This window comes from Notamacropus eugenii, chromosome 1 (genome assembly GCF_028372415.1).
Source record: "Notamacropus eugenii isolate mMacEug1 chromosome 1, mMacEug1.pri_v2, whole genome shotgun sequence".
In the NCBI taxonomy this organism is placed as follows: domain Eukaryota; kingdom Metazoa; phylum Chordata; class Mammalia; order Diprotodontia; family Macropodidae; genus Notamacropus; species Notamacropus eugenii.
Window position 1 is genome coordinate 398,903,335 of NC_092872.1, and position 24,678 is coordinate 398,928,012.

The following is a 24,678-nucleotide window of genomic DNA, read 5'->3' on the forward strand; positions in this document are numbered from 1 at the left end:
CTTTCTCTTTCCCTCCCTCCATTTCTCTCCATATCTCTCTCCCTCTCCCTGTCTCTCTCTCTCTCTCTCTCTCTCTCTCTCTCTCTCTCTCTCTCTCTCTCTCTCTCTCTCTCCTTCTCCCTCTCCCCCCCCTTCCTATCTATAGTTTCACCTTTAAAGTGATGCCAGGGGCAGAAATGGTCGCCCATACGCTGAGATCTTCTCATGACTTACACAATTTCCATTCACAGGCTCCAAACACGGGAATGTTAACTCACTGTTGGGTGTGTAACTGCACTTACTGGGCAACAGGATAGGGAAGGAACCTGGCCTTTTAATTTGTGATTCATTCAAACTCATCTATAATCATTTGATCCTTTCCTGGCACCAAGACATTGGGATGACTGTGGCTTCTGTGTTGTGGTCTATTTATAAAACCTCCTTGGATAGATCTGTCCCAAAAGATCTCCTTGTGAAGATCAAAAACTGGCAAAGCTTCACCAGAGGGGCTTTTGTAGTTTTGAATTGTCAGGGTAGGTTAGTGGATTGAGTAATAGGCTGATATTTGGGGTCCTGGGATTGAGTCCTACTTGCCCTGTGGAGCAGTAGAGCTAAGCCCAGCATAGGTGCTCAGTAAATTCTCGACTTGGCTAACATGTTTGTGGCTCAATTTCTGTCAAAAGGATATATTAATGCCTCCCTTTTATGTGTATAGTGCTTTACAGTTTATAGAGTGCTTTCTTTAGAAAGCCTTAAGAGAAAGCAGGATAGTGAAAGGATTATTGGTACCATTTTACAGATGAGAACACTAAAGCTCAGTAAAGGTAAGTGAACTTATCCATAGCCACACAGCTCAATTTCAGACTGAGGATTTGACTTGAAGTCTTTTTATTCAGCTCTCAATATTCCTTGCACTGCACTGATGTGCATGAAGATTAGTATTAATAATAAAAGATAATATAATGAAAATATCTTGCATTTGTGAAGTTCCCCCCCATACACACACATACACACACACACACACACACACACACACACACAATTTAATTCTCATTGCAACCCTGGTAGGAAATTGTAGACAGAGCAGATATTACCTGCTTTCTTCATTAGGATCTTAGAATTGAAAGGTACTAAGGATCATCTACTCCAACCCCTACCCAAGGCATGAAATCTCCATTTTATACATGAAGAAACTAAGACACTTTGAGTTAAAGTGATTTGCCCAAAAGCTTAGGGAATAGAACTCAGCTCTCCTGACCTTTGGATAATCCCATTTCCACTGAACGCTCTAAGAAAAATGAGTGCCATGCAAATTCAAAATGACAGATTAGACCACTGAGGCTGCTCCTAACATTTGTTCCTGGACTCCTCTCTGATGAAGTAATGATGCCTTTGGAGTTCTGTCTTACATTCCACATAGACTCAAAAGAGCTTCTGATTTAGAATATGAATGTATGAATCCTGGCTCATCCATTTGCTAACGTTGCTATCTTAGGCAAGTAAACTAACTTCTCTGAGCCTTGTTATAAAAATATAAAATCAGAGGGTTGGACTAGGAAATCTCTAAGGTCCTTTTTAGCTCTAACTTTCTATGATTCCAGGTAGCAGTTTCTTTTGGTAAAACAAGGCAAACTGAAACTGAATGTAAAAGTGGGATAGACTACTGAATGTGCAAAATTTGATCTCAAAGAAACGTAGGAAGCATCAGGTTTCTAAGGTTCCCAATTGAACCTTGACCAGGGATGGGGAATCTTTGACTGAATCCAAACTTCACAGAACACATTTGTGTCAAACGGCTGTACTTGAGGACTACTGTACTAGAGGCTGTACTAGAGGGCTACACGTGGCCTTGAGATCACAGGTTCCCCACCCCTGACCTTGACCCTACCTGGCTTTCATAACTGTATATGTCTTTGTATCTCCTGTCCTAATTATACCAAGCATATATTAGGTACCTCAGTAATGCTTATGGACTAGAATTGCTATTTTTTGAATGATTGTTTCCTATCAGTTCATTTATCTCCAAAACCATTCTCTATGACAGGTATCACAGACAAAAACAGTTATTTCCACCACATCTCAGGGGTTAAGGGTGTGGCACCCTCACAATCTAGAAAATCCATGTAAAATTTTTTGATACCCCCCCCCACTTCATACCAAAGAAGAATTCTGAATTATTATGGTATTCAAAGATATGTTGATATTATACAATACTATGCATATATTTATGCATATCTGAGTTTCTAAACTTTTCCTGTGTCATCTGCTGGCCTTTGCATATTGTCTGCAAAATTCTCCAAAAATTCCCATTTAATTTCTTATGCGGACCCAAGATATATTGAAATCACAGTGGGGAAAGTTGAAATGAGGAAGGGAAAACTGTATTATCACCCCAACCACTACCCATACCATTTATCTTACAAGGGAAAGGAGACCCCAAAAGGTTAAATTGCTTATCTAAGGATTAGGTCACTCTCCTAAATTAGTCTCTGTATTAGTGCCTTTTGTCTTTTACCCCTTCCCTCTTATTGCTCTGTACTCTGGTGTTTAATATTGAGGAGAACTGCATATTTAGCATTTGTCTTCCCAATTTACCCCCTTCAGTCCCACCAAGCTGGGCTAGCCTCTGTCATCTCTGTACAGTTCCCCTACCCTTCCTTCTGAGTGGGAGAAAAGATTCTGCCTCCTTGCTTTCCATAATCAGAATGCCGTGTCTAATAGCAGTGAATGGTTCTCTGCTCAGTGACCTTTGACCTTGCTGGTGTATCAGACAGATGGAGCTGACAAACGAATGACTTATATTAGCACAGATTTTCTCAAGGCATAGTGTTATAGATAATACAAACATTTGTGATTGTCTTAATCATCTCTGAAGTAAGATAATCTAGTCACTGGCTGTTGATTTTAGTCCTCAGGCTGCTGTTGGCAAGGTGAGACTGCAGTGGGAGGGAGATCATGATTATAACCAAATTTTAATCAACAGTTTCATTGACAATATTAAATTTAAAAGTTAGTAGCTACTAGTTCCAGTGTGGCTTTGCTAGTACACAGGCAAATCAGTCATTCTAGGATGATTAACTTCTATTCAGAACTGAAAATGTATTATGGATTCCAAATTATCATAGGAATTAATGCAGTCTTTTTAAAGGGCTTAAAATATGGTAATAAATACAGTATACTAGCACCTGCAGCTCAAGGTACCAAAGTTATTAAAGACAGATATAATTATATTTATTATTTCAGAGATCTAGATGGAGGGAAAAACACAATTTAATGAGCATGAATGAAAAAAGGGACTTTTTATTTAAAATCTCTTAGTTAAAGAAGCCTGTCCCCCCAATGCATAATTCCATGTCTAATTTCTCAGAACCATAGCATTTTAGGGTTGAAGGGACCTTAGAGATCACCTAAGGTCCTTTCTTTTTCTCAGAGGAGAAAATTGAAAACCAAAGACACAATGACTTGCCTAAGGTCACACAGCTAGTTCAATTTATGAGGAACTATTTTTATGCAAGAGCGGTAGTCATGGGGAATACAGAGATAGCTATGAGAGGGATCTTTTCCTCAAAAAACTTGCAATTTAATGGGGAAGACAGGTATACAAATAATTATGATACAAGGGAGATTGAGGTAAGTCCAAAGGAGATGTCCAGTTAAAATGCCAAGATAAATTTGAGGAAGGAAAAGATTGCTTTTACTCCCATCAAATGAAGTCATTAGAAAAAGGAAAGGGAAAGAAACATTTATTAAGCACTGTGCTGTTTTATAAATATCATTTCATTTGATCTTCACCACAATCCTTGGAAATAGGGGCCATTATTATATCCATTTTTTCAAAAAGAAAACTAAGGCATATAGTTTAAATGACTTGCCCAGCTTTGCATAGCTAGTAAACATCACTAGATTTGAACTCAGGTCTTCCTGACTAAAACCAGCAGTCTATTCCTTGCACCACCTAGCTTCATGAAGGCACTAGCATCTGAGTTGGAATGTGAAGGAAGATCCCGTCTTCAACAGAAGCAGAGGGAGGAAGAGATGATAATCCCAGGCACATCAGCAAAGGTGTAGAAATGACTGGGCAGAAGACAAGTGGACGACATAGTCGTCTATATGATTAGGACCAGTTACGTATGAAAGGGAAGTAGCGTGTAAACAGATCAAGCTGGACAAGACATTGGAACTTGATTTTTGGAAAGCTCTGTATACCAAGCAGGAGTTTATGCTTTCTATACAAGGCAACTGAAGGTCTTAGAATGAATGAATGAAAACGTATTTATTCTGAATTTACTTGGTATAAAAGATCAAGCTACTGGGGATACATATCAAAACTGAAGTTATATGTTCACAGTGATGCTTAGGAAGCTTCCACAAACAGTGGTGGGTTGTTATAGTTGTTTAGTCGTTTCAGTTGCATCCATCTCCCGATTTCGGGTTTTCTTGGCAGAGATACTGGAATGGTTTGCCATTTCCCTCTCCAGCTCATTTTACAGATGTGGAAACTGAGGCAAACAGTGAAGTGACTTGCCCAGAGTCACCTAGCTAGTAAGTATCTGAGGCCAGATTTGAATGCAGGGCTTCCTGATTCCAGGACCAGTGCTCTGTCCACTATACTATCTAGCCACCCTCTAGACGGTAGTGTAGAAGAAGATGAATTGGAAAGGGGAGGGACATGAGTCAGGAAGATAATCCAAAGCAAACACCTTGGTCTCCTCTTTTCTGAACACATCATGCTACCTTCTGTCTTTTAATGTATTGTACACTTAACTGCACTGGAAGCAATCTAAAGTTTCTACCAGAAATGAAATTTTTATTTCCAATTGCTTTCTTAGGCTATGGACCACATTTTACATTGATATGAGTACCTTTTGGAGCTGTATTATTTTTCTATATTTTGGGAATAATATCGAAATTAACTAGGTTTACACAGTGTTTGGCATCTAGTTACCACTTAATAAATGTGTTGGGGTTTTTCCATTTGTTATTCATTATCCTCTTGCTGGTATGTATTTGCTAACTACAAATTCTGATTGTACAAAAAGACATGAAAGAACATGGTCTAGAATTTGGAAAAGGCCTCAGGGAGAGCAGTCATCACTATCCAGGTTTAGAAGAAATCCTTACTCATTCTGACAAATGTATGGTGAGAACAAGGATCACAGTACACTACAGCTTTAGCTATCTTGCATCAATTGGGACTTGATTCAGTCTAGAAACATGGAAATCCAGCTGCCTACAAGAGATACTTTAGATCCTTGAGACAGTAAGATGTAGTGGAAGGAGATCTGAACTCAGAATCACAGGACTTGAGTTTGGATCCCGGTTCTGTCATTTATAACCAGTGTAACCTTTGGCATATAACAACCCCCTGGGATTCAATTTCCCCATCCATAAATGAGGGGCAGGGTCATCTAGATGACCTCTCAGCTCTTGAGCTATGATCTTTTATGATCTTTTCCTTATGAGGATGGTAGTGGTTGATCATCAGCAAGACATATTAAGCTTTTGCCAACATTCATGCAATTCCAAAGTAGTAAGCACATTCTACTGATGGAAGGGTTGGAAACAGATAAAACATCTAACTTACATAGCAAAGTGGCCTGAAAAAAAAACCTGGAAATCCTGTTAGACAAGATCCAGATAAACCAGGTATGCCCAACTATGAGCAAAATATTGTCATAATAACTTTGTATTTATTGCATTCTTTGGATTACTGTTGTGAAGAACAGGTAGGAGATCGAATTGGGAATGCAAGAAAAACGTAGAAGAATTTGCATTTTCAGCTCAGCCACATCTACTTGTGTGACATCGGGAAATTCATTTCCTCTCCCTAGGCCTTAGTTTCTTCATTTGTAAAATGGAAGTATCAGACAATTCTAACACCCCTTTCAACTCTATGATACTATGACCGTAAGAAATGGTCTTCAGTCATCCTCCTCCTTTGATACACCCCTGTTCACAGTGTATTTAACAAAATAGGAATTCCATTTCATTGTTGCACAGGTGATTCCTGTACTAAGCTCACACATCCATTATCTCACTGCATTTTCATCTAGAGTCAATGCTTGTTTTTGCAAAAAATTTTTGTTCAGTTATGTCTAGATTTTCACAACCCCTTTTGAGGTTTTCTTGGCAAAGACACTAGAGTAGTTTGCCATTTCCTTCTCCAGCTCATTTTACAGTTGAGGAAACAGAGGCAAACAGGGTTAAATGCCTTGCCCAGAATCATATAGCTAGTAAGTATCTGAGGTTCATATTTGAACTCACGTCTTCCTGACTCCAGGCCTGGCACTCTATCCCTTGCCACCTCGCTGTTTGCAAATAGTAGACCCTACCTAAATTTGAAATAACTGGGCACCATTCAAAGTTAAATAAAACTTCACATACCAATACATAATATAACTTAATATCTTGTACAAATACAATAAAGCTATTAATAAGGTCTTGTGTCAAATTATCTTTGACTCTACCCTTCTAGTCAGCTTCTCTAAAGGATGCTTGTGAAACATTCAGTCTTTGAGAATTTTACTTTGATCATTTTAAAAGAAGTACAATAACTAGTTCTTACTTGCAAAAGATTTGTTCATCTTCAAGTCAGACCTAATAATTCTCATGATTTTGGACACTCTCCTCCCATGAAGGTCTCTCTGACTTTTTGCAGATGGGCATGCCTAGCAGTAACTGACACTATACCATTAAGCTTTCTGGAGATACAGTCTGTAGAAAAACTAAGATACATACACACACACACAGACATGCATACATACATACATACACATGTAAATAATGCACATGCAAATAATGCAAGCATTCCATATTTTAACACCTTGACTTAGAAATTAATACAGCTTTCTATTGTGTCTTCCTTCTTCTCCCGGAGTCTGTCTGTTTACATTTTCCCTGCGCTTGCTGTGTAACTATCTTTCTGTCTTTCTCTACAGCAATAATCTATGCCTTTTTTCACTTAAGAATTCATATGTGTGTTTTCCTTGAGAGCATCTGACATTGACCTCTCTGAGCTAACATGTAGACTGTGTACTGGGAGAGATGACACACTAGTCAGTTCAGTTTATATGAACTCCTGTTGTTCCAGTCATAGGAATAAGACTTTTGTGGGTATGAGTTTCTAAAGGCATCCCCAATACCCATTATTATCCTTCAGTTCACAGCATGTGTCCAGTAAAGTACAACCTCTCAGTCTGCTGATGTATAAATAAACAAAATAGTCAAATTAGAGATCCAGTCTAGCCTCTCAAAGGGGCGTGTCATTTGCAGGAAGAGATACAGAAACAGTTGGGGCCAGGATGGGTGGGACAAGAAAAACAGGAGAGAGAGACTTAAAGGGAAAAATAAAGGTAAGGGAAGAGAGATGTTCGTGGTTAAAACAATTATGCAACAATGTATTTACATTAATTTAGCCTTTTAATAAATAATAAGGGAACTTTTGAAGAATATACCAAAAATATGAGTTGATGTCAAAAAATGATAGCTAGTTCTTGAACTAATGACTTTTTTTTTGAGGGGGAGGGCATCCATTCAGTCTAGGAAATAAGAACGTTGTGGACTAAGAGATCATCATTTGTCAATCCTTTTGAAGCAATTTTCCTAACAGTTCTTTCAGCGCTAAATGCTTTTAAGCATCTGTCAGTATCATATAATAGCCTTAATGGGATAGAAAAAAAAACAAGTATTTACTGCATAAGAATGAACTGAGAAGCTCTCTGTTTCCTGGCACACAGTTAAAATGACTGCTCTGTCCATATGTAGATTTCCATATACAGCTGCAAAATAATTGTTTTCACTTGAACTTCAAGTTTTCTATAATTTTTATGTATATAGGAATGATTTCAGTTAAAATGGAGAATGGACAGAAATCTAGCCACTCATAGAGAGACAAGTCAATAAACAGTGTAATTACTAATTCATTCAGAAACAAAAATAATAGCTTTCTCAAGTGAAACAACGAAATCCAATAAGTAACAGTTTGTCAGGGTGATAATAATGGTATTTGTATCTCTTTTAATTGGCTTTAACCTTTCCCTTCATATGTGAGCTATTAAAAAATTAAAGAGGAAAGTATTTAGAGACATAGATTTACATCAGTGCATAGCTTACATGCTTTTAATGAGGTCAAGGCAATAAAGGTACTGAATAGCTCCTGTAGCCTGGGGGTGGGGGGTGGGGATGAATAACTGTGCTGCAGGTATGCTACATTTCATAGTCTGTGGCTGGGATGGTTGAGGGAGGGAGGTATGTGGCACATGTGTGTTATGTGCATGACATATGCATGAATACATACATGAACTTGTGTAGTACAGTGATTCTCATCTCTAATTCTGTATCGCCAGCTGGAAGGAATATTAGAGGTCATCTAGTCTAACTCCCCCATCAAATAAATAAGGAAACTGAGGCCCAAAGGACTCACCCAAGATCACATAAGTCATAAAATGACAGAGCCAGTATTCAAACTTAGGTTTTCTGACTCTAGATCTGTTGCTGTTCGTTGTTTTCTCCAGTCATGTCAAGAGCTGAGATAAAATTTTTGAATTGCACTTTTCACTCACATTTATAAAGTGGTATAATATAGTTTTGGAAGAGAAGGCAAGTTAAATGAACAACTGAGTATTTGTAAATCCAAAAAGCGTGCAGACTAGTAATAGATTATGTGTTTTTCTTCCAATGGTGAGAACTTTCATTATCAAAAATATGTACCAATCCCCCCCCCCAAAAAAAAAGACATGGTCCTGGTGTAGGAAAGATTTTGGGGTGAGATTCTATCTCATGTAAATCATAGTAAAAGATGAATAGACCCTTGTGGTAGCTAAGAGTCCTGTGCTAAGAGTAAAGACCACCTGGGTTCGAAGCCTACCTCATATAGGTATCAGTTTTTTGACCAGCTTCACCTTTCCTTTTCTATAAAACTATAATGTTACTTGAGAGGCAGTTTGGTATACGAGATAGAGAGCTAGTGCTGGTATCAGGAAGAATCGAGTTCATATCTTGCCACATACTCCTGGGCAAGTCACATGACCTCATTTCCCTGATTTGTAAAATGAGCATCATATCCTAACACCTACATCACAGGAGTATTATGAAGATCACATGAGATATGTGTAGAGCAAACATTGCAGACTTTGCCATTAAAATATCACCTATTGCTATTAACTGTGAGGTTTAAATGAAATCGTTAATAGTGCTTTGCAGACCTTAAAACCTGTACCATTTTCCATTGTCATCATTGTTTCTAAAGTAGCACAATTCTTTTCACAGCCTATTATCAACGGCGTATAGTAGATATTATATACCTTCATAATAATGAGGGAGACAAGGTACCTTAGATAAGTAAATTGTAGCCTCTTTTAAAATGGACTTGAAGTAGCCAGCCATGAGCAGTTACCAATATTTGCCTGTGTAAAGGAATTTTGACATCTACTGAATGCCATTTTGCAATACTGAGTTTCCCCACGTCAGCAATTTTGGGTGCCAGATGAAGAGAAAAGGGAGAATAAAAGATGGGAGTAAAGAGGTCACAGGGCTCCATGTGCAATTCAGAAGGTTCTGGAAACGTAGCTCAACCTGAGCTATTAACAGCTTATGCCATTATATGGCTCCGGTTCTGAGCCATATTCATCTTTTCTTAAGTCCTTTGGAGACTTCTTTTGAGGCTTTTTGTACTTAGGACCATGGGTGTGGACATGCAGAAGATTCACCCTCCCTCTTCACTGATTTTTCAGGGAAATAGAAAATGCTCCATTATCAGGGATAAAAGAAATAAGGTCAGATGAGTCCTTGAGAAAAAAAAATATGATCAGTTTTTTGGTCCCTTATTTGTTTTATATTATTTTTCTCTCCCATGCTTTTGTCTCTTTTTGTTGCCCCCAAAACACTAGAAATAAAGGTTGAAACTGGACAGAATCCCTGCCTCCCATCACATGTGCAATGCAATTTCTACACCGAACTGCATTGCCTAAGAACAGAATTGTATGGACATGCATGAATGCTGACTATTCCTAGGGGTAATGGAAGCTACATAAGAGAAAAGAATAAAAAAGACTGGAAACCTAGGGAGAAAATAAACGCGGAAGAACCAGTGAGATAATGTGAATGTGTATGTATGTTTTCCCTTTTAATTTACTAAAGGTATCAGCACTAGAATTTCCTGGGAGAAATATGTATGTGTATGTATTTGGGGAAAGGGAGAAAAGAGAGGGAAACGTCAAAAAGTGTTACTTTTTCCCACAAGATAGCTACATTGTTTTTAAGTAAGTTTTATTAACAAGTGACAATTACTTTTTTATGATACATTTAAGATAGTGAATTATGAATGACTGAAAATACCCTCCAGCCTAATTGGGAACCATTATGTCTGGTAATTGCCACTGATTTCTGCAAACAGTCATTTTTCTCTGGCCTATTAACATAATTTGAATTTTTAATTGCCCTTCATAATTGTCTGTTGGAGTTAACAAACAGACCTATTCACTGAAGTGTTTAAGGCCAGCCCCCTCCCTTACAAAACCAAGGTTGCTAATCATCCAAGAACACTTGAAAATGTCAAGTTTCCAAGAAGAGCCAGGTTCCCCCCAGGAAGGACGTTGTGGACTTTAGATTTGTCATTCCCTTAATAGAACTAAAACCGTATCTCTTTAAAGACCCCCTTAGCAGTGGAGTTATCACCCCACCCCTCCTTTTCTTACTGGGGTCTCTATTTTTGTTTCAAAGCAATCTCCCCAGAAATAGAGAAGAGCACGATTTCAAATACCCTCAAGTCACCATGTTTTTCCACTTATTCAGTGTGCCACAATCAGCTGAAATTACTGAAAAGAATCTAAGAACTTGTTTTTATCTCATCTGTTTCCCATAGGATTTCATGCATCTTATTAAGTGAAATGTGGGGAGGGAGGGATGGAACATGGCATTTGTGATTTTTAATTCTTCCTGCCTTTGCCTCTCTGGAGGCTTCTCTATCAAGAGCCATAAAAATGCCGGGGGGGGTGGGTAGAGGGGGAGAGAGGAATGTGTTCCCATTTGGCTACTTCCAGGGATACCTGGAAGGCAGCACATTTTTTTTTTCTTCTCCCTTCCCATGGTTACACATTTGTAGTAAGCATCGAGGAATTTCTGGTCTCTCACTTGGCCTGGTACGTTGGAATCATTAAGAACTTAGGCCATAGAGACTTCACTCCAGCCTTTGAACCATCCATTCTCCATCTTGACCACTGACTGTGCTCTCCTCCCAATACCAGTATGTTAGTTGTCATTTTAGGGAATGTCTATGAAGTCTCAAAATTGCTTCCACATTTATTAGTTTTGAAATGAACGGGAAATGCTCTAGTAGATAGTTGCAGGCTCCAGCCATGAGTTTGAAATACTAAATCACGAACAATTCTCTCTCCACCAGTTTTTAGTGTCACAACATAAAGCCATAGCTGATCAATATATTGACCTGGTAGCTGGGATTTAATGACACAACAGAAGCCACAAAAATGCTCTGTTATTGTAAACCTGAGTTTCTGAATCAGGTGAGTGTCAGAGTCTAACCTGTATTCAAACCAGAAGTGCCATGCTTCATTTAAGATTTTTTAGGTAAATGTACCAAATAGTATATTTAAGAGATTAGCTGTAAGAAGGTCACTCTGTGGTAGGGGGAGTATGAAAGCAAACCATTGTTTTTTGGCTGGAAAACTGTCCGGGCTATTTATATAAATGCTTTTAAACAGGTTCCTGTTTGTCACTGACTTCCCCAATATGGTGAGTGTGAGGATCCTCTCAGTTCCTCACGACAAACTTCTACAGCTTAATCAGAGTTGTGACTTTGAATAAGGCATTTGTTATAAAAACAGCAACGGTTAGTTCTCTTTCCTGATGTAACTTTCTACCTTTTCAAATTAAAACTATCTTAACCTTTTATTTTTCTCCAACCCCTCCTTCACCCCTTTACCTCAGTATGTGGATTTATTGTTTATACGGAACTATCACTTAAAAATTGAAAGAAATGACAGTGACCCATTATCTCCTCCTGTCTTTTGTCCCTGATGATTGTTTAGGTACAAAAGTATTTCAAACTAGCTTCCTTTGCTCAGACCAGGCACTGATCATCTTTCCACTTGCTCCTTGTGCCTTTGGAGAGAGAAATGTGTAGCTGGAACGACAGATTGAGGAATATTTTGGGATTTTAAGCAGAAAAGCAAATAGGAAGGAATTACGGATCCTTTGACATGGTAGAAATCTTGTGAAATATGTGACTGATATTTTGAATGGGACAGTTTCATAACCTTCTTTGGGACTCCAGCCATATTTGTGTTCAGGGTGTACTGTGCCACCTCTCTGTATCTTCTCCATCTTTCCAATCTCATCTGCATTCCCAATTAATTGCTATCTGCCTTGTTCGTCCTGTGTGGAAATTGAATGGGAAACTGTAAGGAACAACCAAAAGATGTCAGATGAATCTTTGCCCCAAGCCAACTGTTTATTCAGAGCACTCAACTAACAAATAATTTCACTGGTGATTTATTGTTTTCCTCTGTGAAATTCTTTTCATACATCTATAATTAAAAAGGGTGCAGAACAGTAAATCGGTGAACCTGTCATAAAACATTTGTTAGCATTGAAAACTGAGGCATTGTAGCTGTTAGAAAAGAAAAATAAGAAGTTTAGAAAGAACCCAAGATCCTGATTTCAGGGGAAAATTGGGAATGCTTCATAATACTTAAAAAACCAAAACAAACAAATAAAAAAAAGACTGAAAATTTTCATTGAATCTGGGTTCTGTACTCTTCTAGATATATCTGTCTAATTCCTATGAAGAATGAGGCTCACAGAATCATAGATTTCAAAATTTTAAGAGACTCGGGTAGGTATTTAGTGCAACCTCTCCTCAAAGAATCCCTATATAGGATCCCTACAAGTCCCTGAAAATCCTCAAAAAAAACAAAAACAAAAACCTGCAACTGGCAAAGAAGTTAGTTGGGCTTTACTTGAACATCAGCTTTCCACCTCCCAAAGCTTTCTTTTCCACTTTTCAATTATTATTAGGAAGGGATTATGATGGGGTTCTATGTTGTTGTTTAATTAAGCCAAATTTATGTGTTTGGGACATCCGCTCATTATGCCTAGTTCTTTACCCTGGGGTCAAATGGAAAAATCCATTGTCTTCTACAAAACAACCATCCATGTGATTGAAGACAGATATTACAGGGATTCTCTTTTCCAAACTAAATATCCCTAATTCCTGGAACTGATCTTCATGGAGCATGATCCTCAAGGTTCCTCACCATTCTGGTCTTTATTTGATGTCAATACCAAAGACCAGATTTCCTAGCTTCAAAAAAAATTTTTTTTAAGTTCTTCTCTACAGAAGGAAGAATATCTACATATTTTGTAGAGGAAAAGAGCATTTTTCTCAACATAGGGAAGAATGATGAATGTCAAGTTAATATATATATGTATATATCATTGTTATCCCTGGCAAATCTGGCAATTCCAGTTTTCCAAAGGAAAGCACTAGGAGTAGAAGTAGGAAACTATTTGAAACTGAAAGTCTGATAATATAGACAGAAAGGTCCAGCCTGGAGGAACAGTGGTGAAAAGAGGAGCCCTAAATTTTATACCAAGGCACCAGAGGTGTTTGACATTCTTCTGTACACTGTGACATGGAGCTGTAATGGTGATATTTATTTTTTGAGACTGGTGTGTGTCTAAGAGAGAGAGAGAGAGGAAGACTTGCAGGGAACAATTAATAAAGGACTCTTGCGATTTAGTCATGGAAATAACATCACACATACTGTGCAGCTATAACTAGGTGCCATTCTGTGGTAAATTCCTGTGAAGTGAAAATAGATTAAATGTAAACAAAGAGGTTCCTGGAGCACCTTTGCACTCCCCATCTTTATTCTCCTCCCCCAAATTAACTGAGAAACAGATACATCAGCCAACAATGCAGGAGCCTCATTAAGCTTCCAAACAGTGCCTGGTCTCACAAGAGAATAACATTTTGAAGGAGACAGAGGGAAACAACAGATATAATCAAGAGAAAGAAAAGACACTGGAATAAAAGGAACATCAATAAAATATACCACGCACCATTAAGGACTACCACAAGATAAGATACTAAGTCTAGCAGTAAAGATCACAAATGAATTAATGTCAGAAAAGGATGTTCAGTCTATCAGAATGTCAGATTGTGTTGAAAACCACGTCTGCCTAGGGAACTGTCAAGACTACCCAACTCTCCATTTGATTGGTAATTATGCCAATGGCTCTTAATGTTAAGAGAGGCCTTGGTGCATCACTTTTCCTTGTACAAAAATCCCGTCATTTGAGAAAGCAAAAGCAAGGTAGCCAGCGAGGCATACTGTAAAACTGAGGAACAGATAACTTTTGGTTTGCCAATAATAGAACCAAAAAAAGTATCGATGCTTTTTTGACCACTTACTTTTCCTATGGCAGCCCTCAAGAACCTTAGGTAGTAATTGTGTTTCAAGCTCCCACTATATCTGATCTCTTAAAATGTCTCTTTCATCTCCTGAAGAATGGTAATCTACCCATATTGTAAATAAAACCAGGGAATTTCTAAAAAAAAAAAAAAAAATAGGCACTGGACTGAGCCTGATAACTCCTGCTGAATCAGCTAGTGGTCCCATCTGATGTCTGAAAATATGGCCAGAGGCTAACCCCAAAACACATGTAACTATGATAATATGACACAGAAAAGGCAGTATGGTATAATGGGAAGAGCACTGACCTGGCAGTCAGAACAGCCGAATTCTAGTCCCATATTTCCTACTATCTGACTGTGTCACTTGGGTAAAGTCATTTGAGCTCTGCAAGCCTCACTTTGCTTCTTTGTCAAAAATAACAATAAGCTAACATTTATATACAGTGCCTGAGCCAGGCACTATACTAAACACGGCAATTATTATCTTATTTGATCCTGACAATGGCCCTAGGAGAAAAATGCTATTCCTATCCCCATTTTACAGATGAGGAAACTGAGGCAAACAGAGGTTAAATGACTTGCTCAGGGACACACGATAATTGGGTTAGATTACCACTAAGGTCCCTTCTGCTCCAATATGCTAAAATGCTGCATTTGTAAGGAAGGCAACATACCCACCCTATCCTTACAATGGGAATTTCAGAAGTCAGCAAATTTGGAAACTTTTAAAAATATTTCTCCTTCAATTCTGTTAAACTACAAAATATTGGAAAAATCACAACTTTAAAACCATTTAGGATAAGGTCTTGTATATAGCAAGCTCTCAAATGTTTGTTGAATGAATTTGAAAGTGTAGCAAAAATGTGAAAGGTTTATATTTGGGGGGAATCAAAGGATCATAGGTTTGGGGGTGGAAGAGACTTCGGAGGCCACTGAGTTCAACCCCCTCATTTTATGGATGAGGAAAACTAGGTAAAGAGTGGTTAAGTGGACAGATAGTAAGGGCCAGAGATGGAATTCCAACCCAGCTCTTCCTGACTGTATTCTGGACCCCACACTGCATCTTATTAAGCTCTTTTAACTGGGATAGTTTTTTTCCACTAAATAACCAAGGAGGGAACTCACCTAGGGAAATGCTCTGTGTCTCTTTTATCTCTCTTTCTCTGTCTCTCTGTTCACCTGTCTCACCTCTTTTTTCCTGTTATTCCACCCCTCTCTCCACCTTCCCCATTCTTTCAGATTTTTCTCCCCTGTAGTCCCAGAGACCTTGAAATGGCTTAGCTGCTTCCCTTTATTTCTTTGTATGATCATCATAATAAAAAGAGGACGATAAAGCTTTGAGCACTTGACTTCTAACTGCAACAGGGAATCTGGCATTGTCCTGAAATGGAATGTCACCTCTTGGACTGAATCCCAGAAGTGGAGAGAAACAGCCTTTGAACCATTTCCTTGGGTTCTCAAGTTCAGATGGTTTGGGGCCTACTGTCTGTTTTGTGTTGTCCTGCTTCAAATTAGGGCTGAGGAATGATGGGGAGAACAATCATCTACTTTGAGCCACCTTTTCCCTGCTAGACATCTCTGTTGACTGATTGAATTTTTGACAGAAGCGATGCATATTAGCCATATTCATTCTGTTCAACTGGCTGGTCTGAGTTGTCTAAGTCTCCAGGTGGCTTTAGTTATGACTTATAACTTGAGCTTGGCATTTGGGGAGAAACTGAAAAAGTAGTATAAATGTAAATGGAAAAGATACAGCTCATCCTGTCTTTTGAAATTGTTGGTGTGAAAAGAACTCAACAGTGTTTTATTTAAACAAGGTCGGCTTCGACCTTGATTGACTTGCAGTAAATTGCCTGGTACAAGAGGCAAAAGAAAGTGGATAGAAAAGTGGCAATCAGCACCAAATGTTTCCCATATTGATTGACAAGCACCAGAGATGTGCTAGAGTAAGATAAATTGGCCAACAGGGCCCATCTTGACAGCTCCTGAGATGGGAAAATTGTTCCTGTTAATTTGCTACTGGAACCTTGTCATTTATGGGGATATACATGTGAGTGTCTTCTAATTGTGTAAACAAAGCTCAGATTCCTATGCGGCATATTTCAGTCCCAGTTTGGTCATTTTGGGTCTGAATCTCTCTGAGATGTGTTTGTAAATGGCTTTCAGATTGGAAAGGGGGAAAACTCTGCACCTGCTTTAAGCTGGCATTTTAAACTGAAATATAGTAAATTATTTGGCAGCCATTCTATATTCAACAATGGATTTCAAGCAAAACCATGTGCATGAGAGAGCCACTTGCTCCCATGTTTCATTACTCTATCCTGGCATATTGGAACATTACCTGCATTAGCTCACCCCAGGTTTTTATTTTTCGGTTTGTCTTTTTTTTGTACATATGTCATTTTCAATCAGTTCTGGGGTACTGGGTAGGAAAACACCTAAAAACCTCATTTCCCTTCATAGAATTCTTTTTTTTGGATTTTCTTTCAAAGAAACAGGTTCTATCACTTTTATTAATTTTTTTCCTGTTAACTCTTGTAGTCTGTTGCCCCCATCTCTGTACTGCATATAGAGTTAACAGTCTGTAAGCCTCTATCCTACAATAATTTTCTTTGGAAGTAGCTATGTTTGGACCAGAGGGCGAATGGATTGTGAGACTTCATTTGAGGTGTATCCTTCTAGAAGCAAATTTTTGGTCTCGTTTTCCATCTTGTTCTCAAATTAAGTAAAAATCCATTTTTAATTTAAAGGTCTGCATGGAAAGAGCAGTTGGAAAATTTTTGAGGCTGGTCTTTCTCAAGCAGAAAGCCTCAAAGCCATGTTCCCATTGTTTTTTCTTTCTTTTTTTTTTTTTTCGTTCAGGAGAAATTTTACAGATCATTAGTCCATTCTGTGAATGGACCAGGCATAGTATTTCTTTTTCATTTAACATGGCTGTATGAAAAATAGCTCCTGTGCAGACACTATAACTTCATAGATCCTTTTTTAATCACCCTCATTAACATTGCACCTCAGAATGATGTATTACTCTACTCTGATCTAAGGCATAGTGCTTTTAACCTTTATCAAAGTGTTTTCACATGCATTATCTCCTTTTACTATCATGTTAACCCTTCATTGTTCAGTTGTTTTAGTTGTGTCCAACTCTTCATGATGCCATTTGGCGTTTTCTTGGCAAAGATACTGGAGTGATTTGCCATTTCCTTTTCTAGCTCATTTTACAGAGGAGGAAACTGAGGCAAACTGGGTTGAGTGACTTGCCTAGGGTGAACCAGCTAGTAAGTATGTGAGGCCTGCTTTAAACTCTTTAAGGTCTTCCCAACTCCAGACCCAGCACTCTATTCACTGTGCCACCCAGTTGTCCTATGAGGTGGGTAAAATAGTTTTTATCCGTACTTTACACAGGAAATTGAAGTATACAGAATTTCACTAACTTGTCTGAGGTCAGATATATCTAGTTCATATACTTACAGCTATATCACTCATTACTTCATTGAATAAACATTTATTAAGCACCTATAATGTACCAGACACTGTCTGCCCAGATGCTGCAACACAAAGACCTAAATGAAAATGAGTTGGTTTTCAAAAATATTAGTCTACTATGGAGGTTATGGGGAGGAAGGGTGCAGGGACAACTGTATTCAGATAAATAGATATAATTTTAAGAGATGGTGACGCTGATGTCATTAGGAAATTGGATGGGTGGGTAGGGGTTAAAACTCTTCTATTCTAGTGGCTCCTTTCCTTCCAGTCCCTTTGACCTGAACCAAATTGGTCCAAGGATGGGATGAAAAGCAAAAGCTAAGTTCTCCCCATTGGCAGCTAAGTGACATACTACAAAGAGTGTCAGGCCTGGAGTTCAGAAGACCTGAGTTTAAATCCAGCCTCAGTCACTTACTAATTGGTTGACCCTGGGCAAGTCACTTACACTCCTTTTTGCCTCAATTTTTTCTCTGTAAAATGAGCTAGAGAAGGAAATGGTAAACTACTCCAGTATCTTTACTACAAAAACCCCTAATGGGTCACAGAGAGTGAGAAACCACTGAAAGTTCTCCCCAGCCTCAAAGTCAATGCCCGATAGCAGGTTCTGTGTTGGGTCCAGAGGTGGATTTCACTTCACAGCTACAGTAATGCGTAAGATTTTCAAATGACACTATACATGTAAATGATCCATCCTTGGCCCATTCCCCTGGACAGAAGTTCAGATATTTCCCTGGTGTTCTGAAAAAAGAAATATGTTCCATGAGCCTTTCTACTTTTGAAGAAGAGTGGCATGGATTTTTTTGTTTTGCTTTTCATTCTGGAGGGTAAAATATAGGGTTAAATATAGGCAGACTACAAAACTGGATGAGTTTCCCCAAGGCAGATTGGCATCTAGATCTGGAGAGTGTTGCTACATGAGGTTGACCTTGTCAGGGAAAGGACCATGAACTTAAAGCAGATAGAGTTCTCAGGAGACCTTGAGTCCAATACCCCATTTTGCAAATTTACAAATGAGAAAACTGAAGCTTAAGGAGATGAAGTGAGCTAGCCAAGGTCACATACTTAGTGAGTAACAGAAGGATTTGAACTTTAGTCCTCTGATTCTACAGGAAGCATTCTTTCCATTATGCCACACAGCTTCAGATAAGGGAAAAACTACTCCTGGGCAACTCGTTTTTAGTGAAGAGGGACCTTCTCTTTCAGAGCAAAGTGTCTAAACCTTTACTTTAGAAATTAGACCTCAGAGAGCCAGATGCCACCCTGAAACAATCTCATTTGAAATACTGTTTTACCCTACCTCCCCCCACACATTAACTTGAAGACTTGTTAGCTCAGGCACCAATAATTTAAAGCTTGCCTTCATTTACATACATATACAAGTCATGAGAAGCAAGGAATTTGATTTATAAATTTGTTCAAATAGGAAAGTACAGGTCAGCAGGAAGGCTAGCCTCTTAGCTGTGGTCAGTGAAACATATGGACTATCAGGGAGCCTTCATCTGTAGGCTGTCTACAAAGCATGGGGATTGTTTTCAGAATGCTCAGGTGTTGTTTATGGTGCCAAGAATCATCTAGAAGACTGAAAACAGATGAAGCAGTAAAAAGTTGCTACCAGAAAATGGGTGTTCACATAGATGACCATGTACCAGACACAGACAGACAGACAGACACACACACACACACACACACACACACACACACCCCTCTATACTTAGAAATGTCCGGTCTATTTGATTGACAAATGATTATATGGGCATATTCACAGTGAGACCATATGATCAGGAATCATCATAAGGGACCATCTTGTAGGTGAAGAAGATCCCTCTGGTTCCCTCCTAGGTGCATCTTCCGCTCCAGTTGATCTCACCCCTCCCATACAACACACACCCCTCCTAGAAAGTAGAACAATGGAACAGGAGATCTCATAGGACTTTGTGGTGAAATTTTTTACCTTGTTGAAGGCACTGGAGAAGTAGGAAGAGGTATAGCTGTGTATTACTCACCCCTCCCTCCAAACCACACTGCAATTGTGTGAAAGGCCTGCTCCCTCAAGTGTCAAACCTCCCTACCTAGAGAATTGGGCTAGTCCCTTCTGGATTGCTTCTTAGCTGAGTCCTAACCTCTAGGGACGCTTGCAAGCATAATAGTCAACTCATCCAGTTTTTTTTATCCCATTGGTGAATTTTGTTAGAGAAAACATGTTAAGGACTTCCATTTGAATTATCTTTCTCCTTGTGCACTATTGATATTATTGTTATTCCAGAGCCCCACTTTTAAATCACAGCAAGTACTTTTATAGAGAGTGGTATAGTGGCAAGAGCAGCGGATCTAACTCAGTAGGACTGAGATTTGAATTGTGGCTCTACTGGTTTGCAGCATCATAGAATATTGGAGTTGGAAGGGACCTCACAGGCCACTTAGCATTGGCCACAACTGATCTAGAAACTCTTTTACAACCCCCTGGACTAGTGATCATTGAATCTCCACTTTAAAATGTTCATTGTGGGTAAACCCACAGTCACCTGAGACAACACGTTCAATTGGAAGGCATCTCTAATTATCAGGAATTTTATTTGTTTGGGGATTTGTTTTGTTGTAACACTAAAACCTAAAGTGGCCTCTGTATAACTTCCCATTGTCTGAATTCTGTCCTATGGAGTAAAACAGAGCAAGTCTGCTAACCCTTCCAACATGATTTCTCATCAGATACTTGAAAACTCCCTTCAAATTGCCTTTTCTTTTTTTTAAGATTAAATGTTTCTAGTTCTTTCAGTGGTTTCTCCAGGACCTTCAACATACTGGTTGCACTACTCTGGATGAAAACGGAACACAATACTACAGATATAATCCAGGGTAAATAACAGTGGGGCCATTAATTCACTAGTTCTGTACACTATGCTTTTCTTAATGCTTCTCAATATTGCATTAAAGGGCTGCTAGGTGGCTCAGTGGATAAAGCACTGACCTGGGAGTCAGGAGGACCTGAGTTTAAATTTGGCTTCAGACACTTACTAGCATCATGACCCTGGGCAGATCATTTAATCCTGTTTGCCCCAGCTTCTTATCTGTAAAACAAATTGGAGAAGGTAATGGCAAAATATTCCAGTATCTTTACCAAGAAAATCCCAAATGGAGTTGTAAAGAGTTGGACACAACTAAAATGACTGAACAAAGAAAACAAAAATGATTGCATTACTTTTTTTTAGCTGCCTTGCCACAGTTTTTTGCCATTTTGAGCCTGCAGTCTCCTAAAATCTCCATGTTGTTTTTCAGACAAACTGCTGTCTACCCATCTTCCCTTACCTTTGAAGCCTTTTTAAAAATTTTAACCAAAATATTACACCTTACACTTATACTGTATAGTATATCTCTGGATTCATGATATCATTAATGTGGATTTTCCCTTTGATAGTGCAGTTTACATCTCATCCACAATTCTCATCCATTGTGGCTCTGGCCCATGTCCTACCGTAAATAATACATAGAGTAATACATATCTAGTATATTGAAGGCCTTCCTCAAGGGGTCTTAATTTGGTATCTGTGAACTTGTTTTTGTTTGTTTGGTATTTTGATGACTGGATTTCAATATAATTGTAGTTTTTTTAATCCTATGTATTTTACTTTATCAATTTAAAAGCATCTTTTTTCTGAGAAAAGATCCATTGGTTACATCAGATTGCAGAAGGGATCCATGAGTCTTTTGACATTCCATGAAGCATTTATGATAGCTATCAGTTATTCTTGTTATCATTCCATGTATGTCTCACATTCTTTTTATAATAATTTGTTTGCTGGTTAATATTCCATCCACCATTTAATGTGCAAGTCATCATTAGTAATATGCTATGGCCTCTTTATGTCCAATATATGTCCCTCAGCTGACCTTGGGTCAATTGTTATTTTGATTCCTTAGCGACTATCATGTTCTACAATTTTTAGTCATACAGCCTCAATGGGAAAATATTCGTGTTTAAAAAGTTGATTTATTACATCAGGGAGAAGAGCTCAGGATCATTAAAAGCTTTGTGCAATTTCCAAATTCAATCCAGCTGATTCCCTTCAGCTTAATTCTGGACTCAACTCATTGTCCATGTGTAATGCTTGTGGAAGGTACATGTGCATTGCTGGACTAACCTACTAGGCTGTCCATCCAACTGACGCTACAGTCTGGACAGTATGCATTCTTTATTCATTTGTCCTTTTCCAATAAATTTTACTAGGCTAATCTCTTTTGGATGGTCATTGATCCACTGAGGAAGCTTTATAGCATGAACAGAACTTTCCCCTCCAAAGAGCATTATTGAACCAAATGCTCCTTGGATATTCTGTGAAGATGCAATGGATATAGAAAATGGCAAAAACCTAACTGTTCCCTTTTCATATTTTCACCAAGGATGCCATTGAGATATTGGTAGAATATACTCATAAAAATTTTCCAGGGATAGAAAAGTAGGCCTATGGTCAGTAGTTACTGATGTTCTCGTTTGCCTTTTTCCTGGTGATATTTTTCATGATTTTAAAAATCATTTGGTATCTTCCCCTCTTTCAGATAACTTGAATATTTATCCCTCCATGCTTTCAAAATTACTTTTCCTCCAGCACTGATTCCTCCTGTGTCCTTTTTCTGACTCAACTGCTTCTTCCCATCTTCATCTTCTTCATTCCTATCTTATTTAGAAAGCTGAATTTATCTCTATTAAATTCCATCCTATTAGCTCCATCCTATTTTTCTAACCTGCTCAGATTTTTCTTTAAATCCTGTTATCCAGTTTGTTAGCTATTTCTGATCATATTATCTGTAAAATTTAATAAGCATGCCATCTAGCTCTTCATCCAAGTCACTGATAAAAGTGCTAAAGCACACAGGACCAAGGACAAAGTCCTGAGGAACTCCTCTAGATTGCTTCCTCAAAGTTGTCATGAGACTGTTCATTACGGCTAATCATTTAGCCAGTTTCAAGTCCACTTAACTTCACTCATAATTTAGTTCTCTCGTTGAACCAACCAAACAAGTATTTATTAAGAACCTACTATGTATCAAGCACTGTGCTCCACAGATCATTGAAAAAAACTCAATGTCAAATGATTTGCTGAAATCCAGGTTCACCTTGGTTACAGAATTTCCTCTTATTTACCAGCTTAGTTATCTTGATAGCAAGTCTTTTTTCCTCTCTGGGCCTCAGTTTTCTTATCTGTAAAATGAAGGAGCTGGACTAGTACACTAAGATCCTTTCCAGCTCTAAATCCATCATCTGTCCGAAGTCAGTATTGTAGGATTTAGAAATATAAGAGGCCTCAGAGAACATCTAGTACCCAATCTTCAAATTTTTCTATAATTCTTTGATTTATGGGGAATGGCCAGAAACACAGAGGATCGCATTATTCCAAGATGGCCCATTCATTTGGAGTGGGTGCCGCTTAAAAACAAAACTGATTTAAGCAAGGGAGGATTAGCAACTTCCCTGGTGTTTAGGTAAGTAACTAGATATTGGGTGCAGTGTTTTAGCCCCAGGCGGGGTGGAGGCAGAGCTTTCAAAGACTGGAGCCCCTCCCAGTATTTAGGACTTGGTATATAGTCAGAAAAGCTTTTCCTCTCCTCCTACTGAAGTTTAACCAAGGAAATCAACTGCAACAGCTTCCCAGATCTGGTGGAGTGCAAAATGTGAAACTGACAAACTATTAGGCAGCTCCGGGGGAACTGATCCTGAATACACCAGAGATGAGGGTAAGACTTTGATACTGGTTTTGAAAAACTCAGGCAAAAAACACCCCAGGCCTGATATATGCAAAAGCCAGGATCCTAAGTCCTGCCGCTCTCTCTCCATTTGTAGCTAGAGAAGTGAAACCCGATTCTTTTAGCAGGTTGCTGGGAATCTGTCTCAAAGGGTTGCTGTTTTTGGTTAGATTGTGAAGAGTTAATAATAATTCTGGAGTGCCGGATTAAGGGATTTGTGTGATATATGTGACACTGATGTGGCTTGGCAGAAAAAAAAAAAACGCTAAATAATTTGAACTCTGAATTTTCTCATGTTCATTCACCAAGGTGTGATCTTTCCCACCTACTTGCAACTCAGGGTGCATGAATCAGTAATTGTTGCACTGATCCCAGGAGATTATTTCTATACTACCTGCAGTAAGGAAACCCATTGATGGTAAAATGTGTCAGTCCCCTTGGAAGTTTTCATTTCTCAACTTGGAAATTATGTTGATTGGAGTAAGTCAAAGCTTTACCAGAGGTTGTTTATCAAATTGATTGCCTTCTTGTTTTGGGGCAGGGGAGAATTCCTAGAACCAATTTGATTTCGGCTTGTCTGCTCACTACCTAATCTGATTCCTACTATGTGGTATGTATTTTGAAAGATAAGCCACTGTGTTAATGCAAGCGTGCATAGTCATTGATTTTTTTTTTTTACACGATTTCAAGGAACAAATGTTGCATGTCTCCGCTCCAGCTTTATTTTCTTTGCTAGATGAAGTTTACGAAAATAGTTTTTAATAGTTTAGCTCTTCCATGGGACAATCAGAGTATCTTTCTATAGCAAGAACTTGATAAATATTTGTTGAACGAACGAATGAATGGTGAAAGTTGATTCCAAATGTGGTCTGTTTTATTTATTGGCTTTATCTGTTTTGTGACAGTGGATTCCAGAAATAAGACATTGCCTTGAGAAGCTCCACAGTCTATCTTTAGGTATAAGTGGATATGAGAACTTGAAGGCAGAATTTTGATTGCAAATGGATAAAAAAAAAAATCCCAAAGTGTAGGACTGCCTTGCT

The 24,678-nt window shown here is 38.5% G+C and overlaps 1 protein-coding gene across 10 annotated transcripts in view; it reads left to right on the plus strand.

The window, feature by feature from the left end:
* Window positions 1–24,678, plus strand: part of LOC140518610 (teneurin-2) — a 678,931-nt gene that overhangs the window by 263,780 nt on the left and 390,473 nt on the right. The window contains exon 1 of one of the 10 annotated variants that reach the window (XM_072630911.1): window positions 23,264–23,626. The exons of the other annotated variants lie outside the window; for them this stretch is intronic. The gene's annotated coding sequence lies outside the window, so the exon portion shown is untranslated. Of the gene's footprint in view, window positions 1–23,263; window positions 23,627–24,678 lie in introns of those variants that run through there. 10 annotated transcript variants of the gene reach the window in all.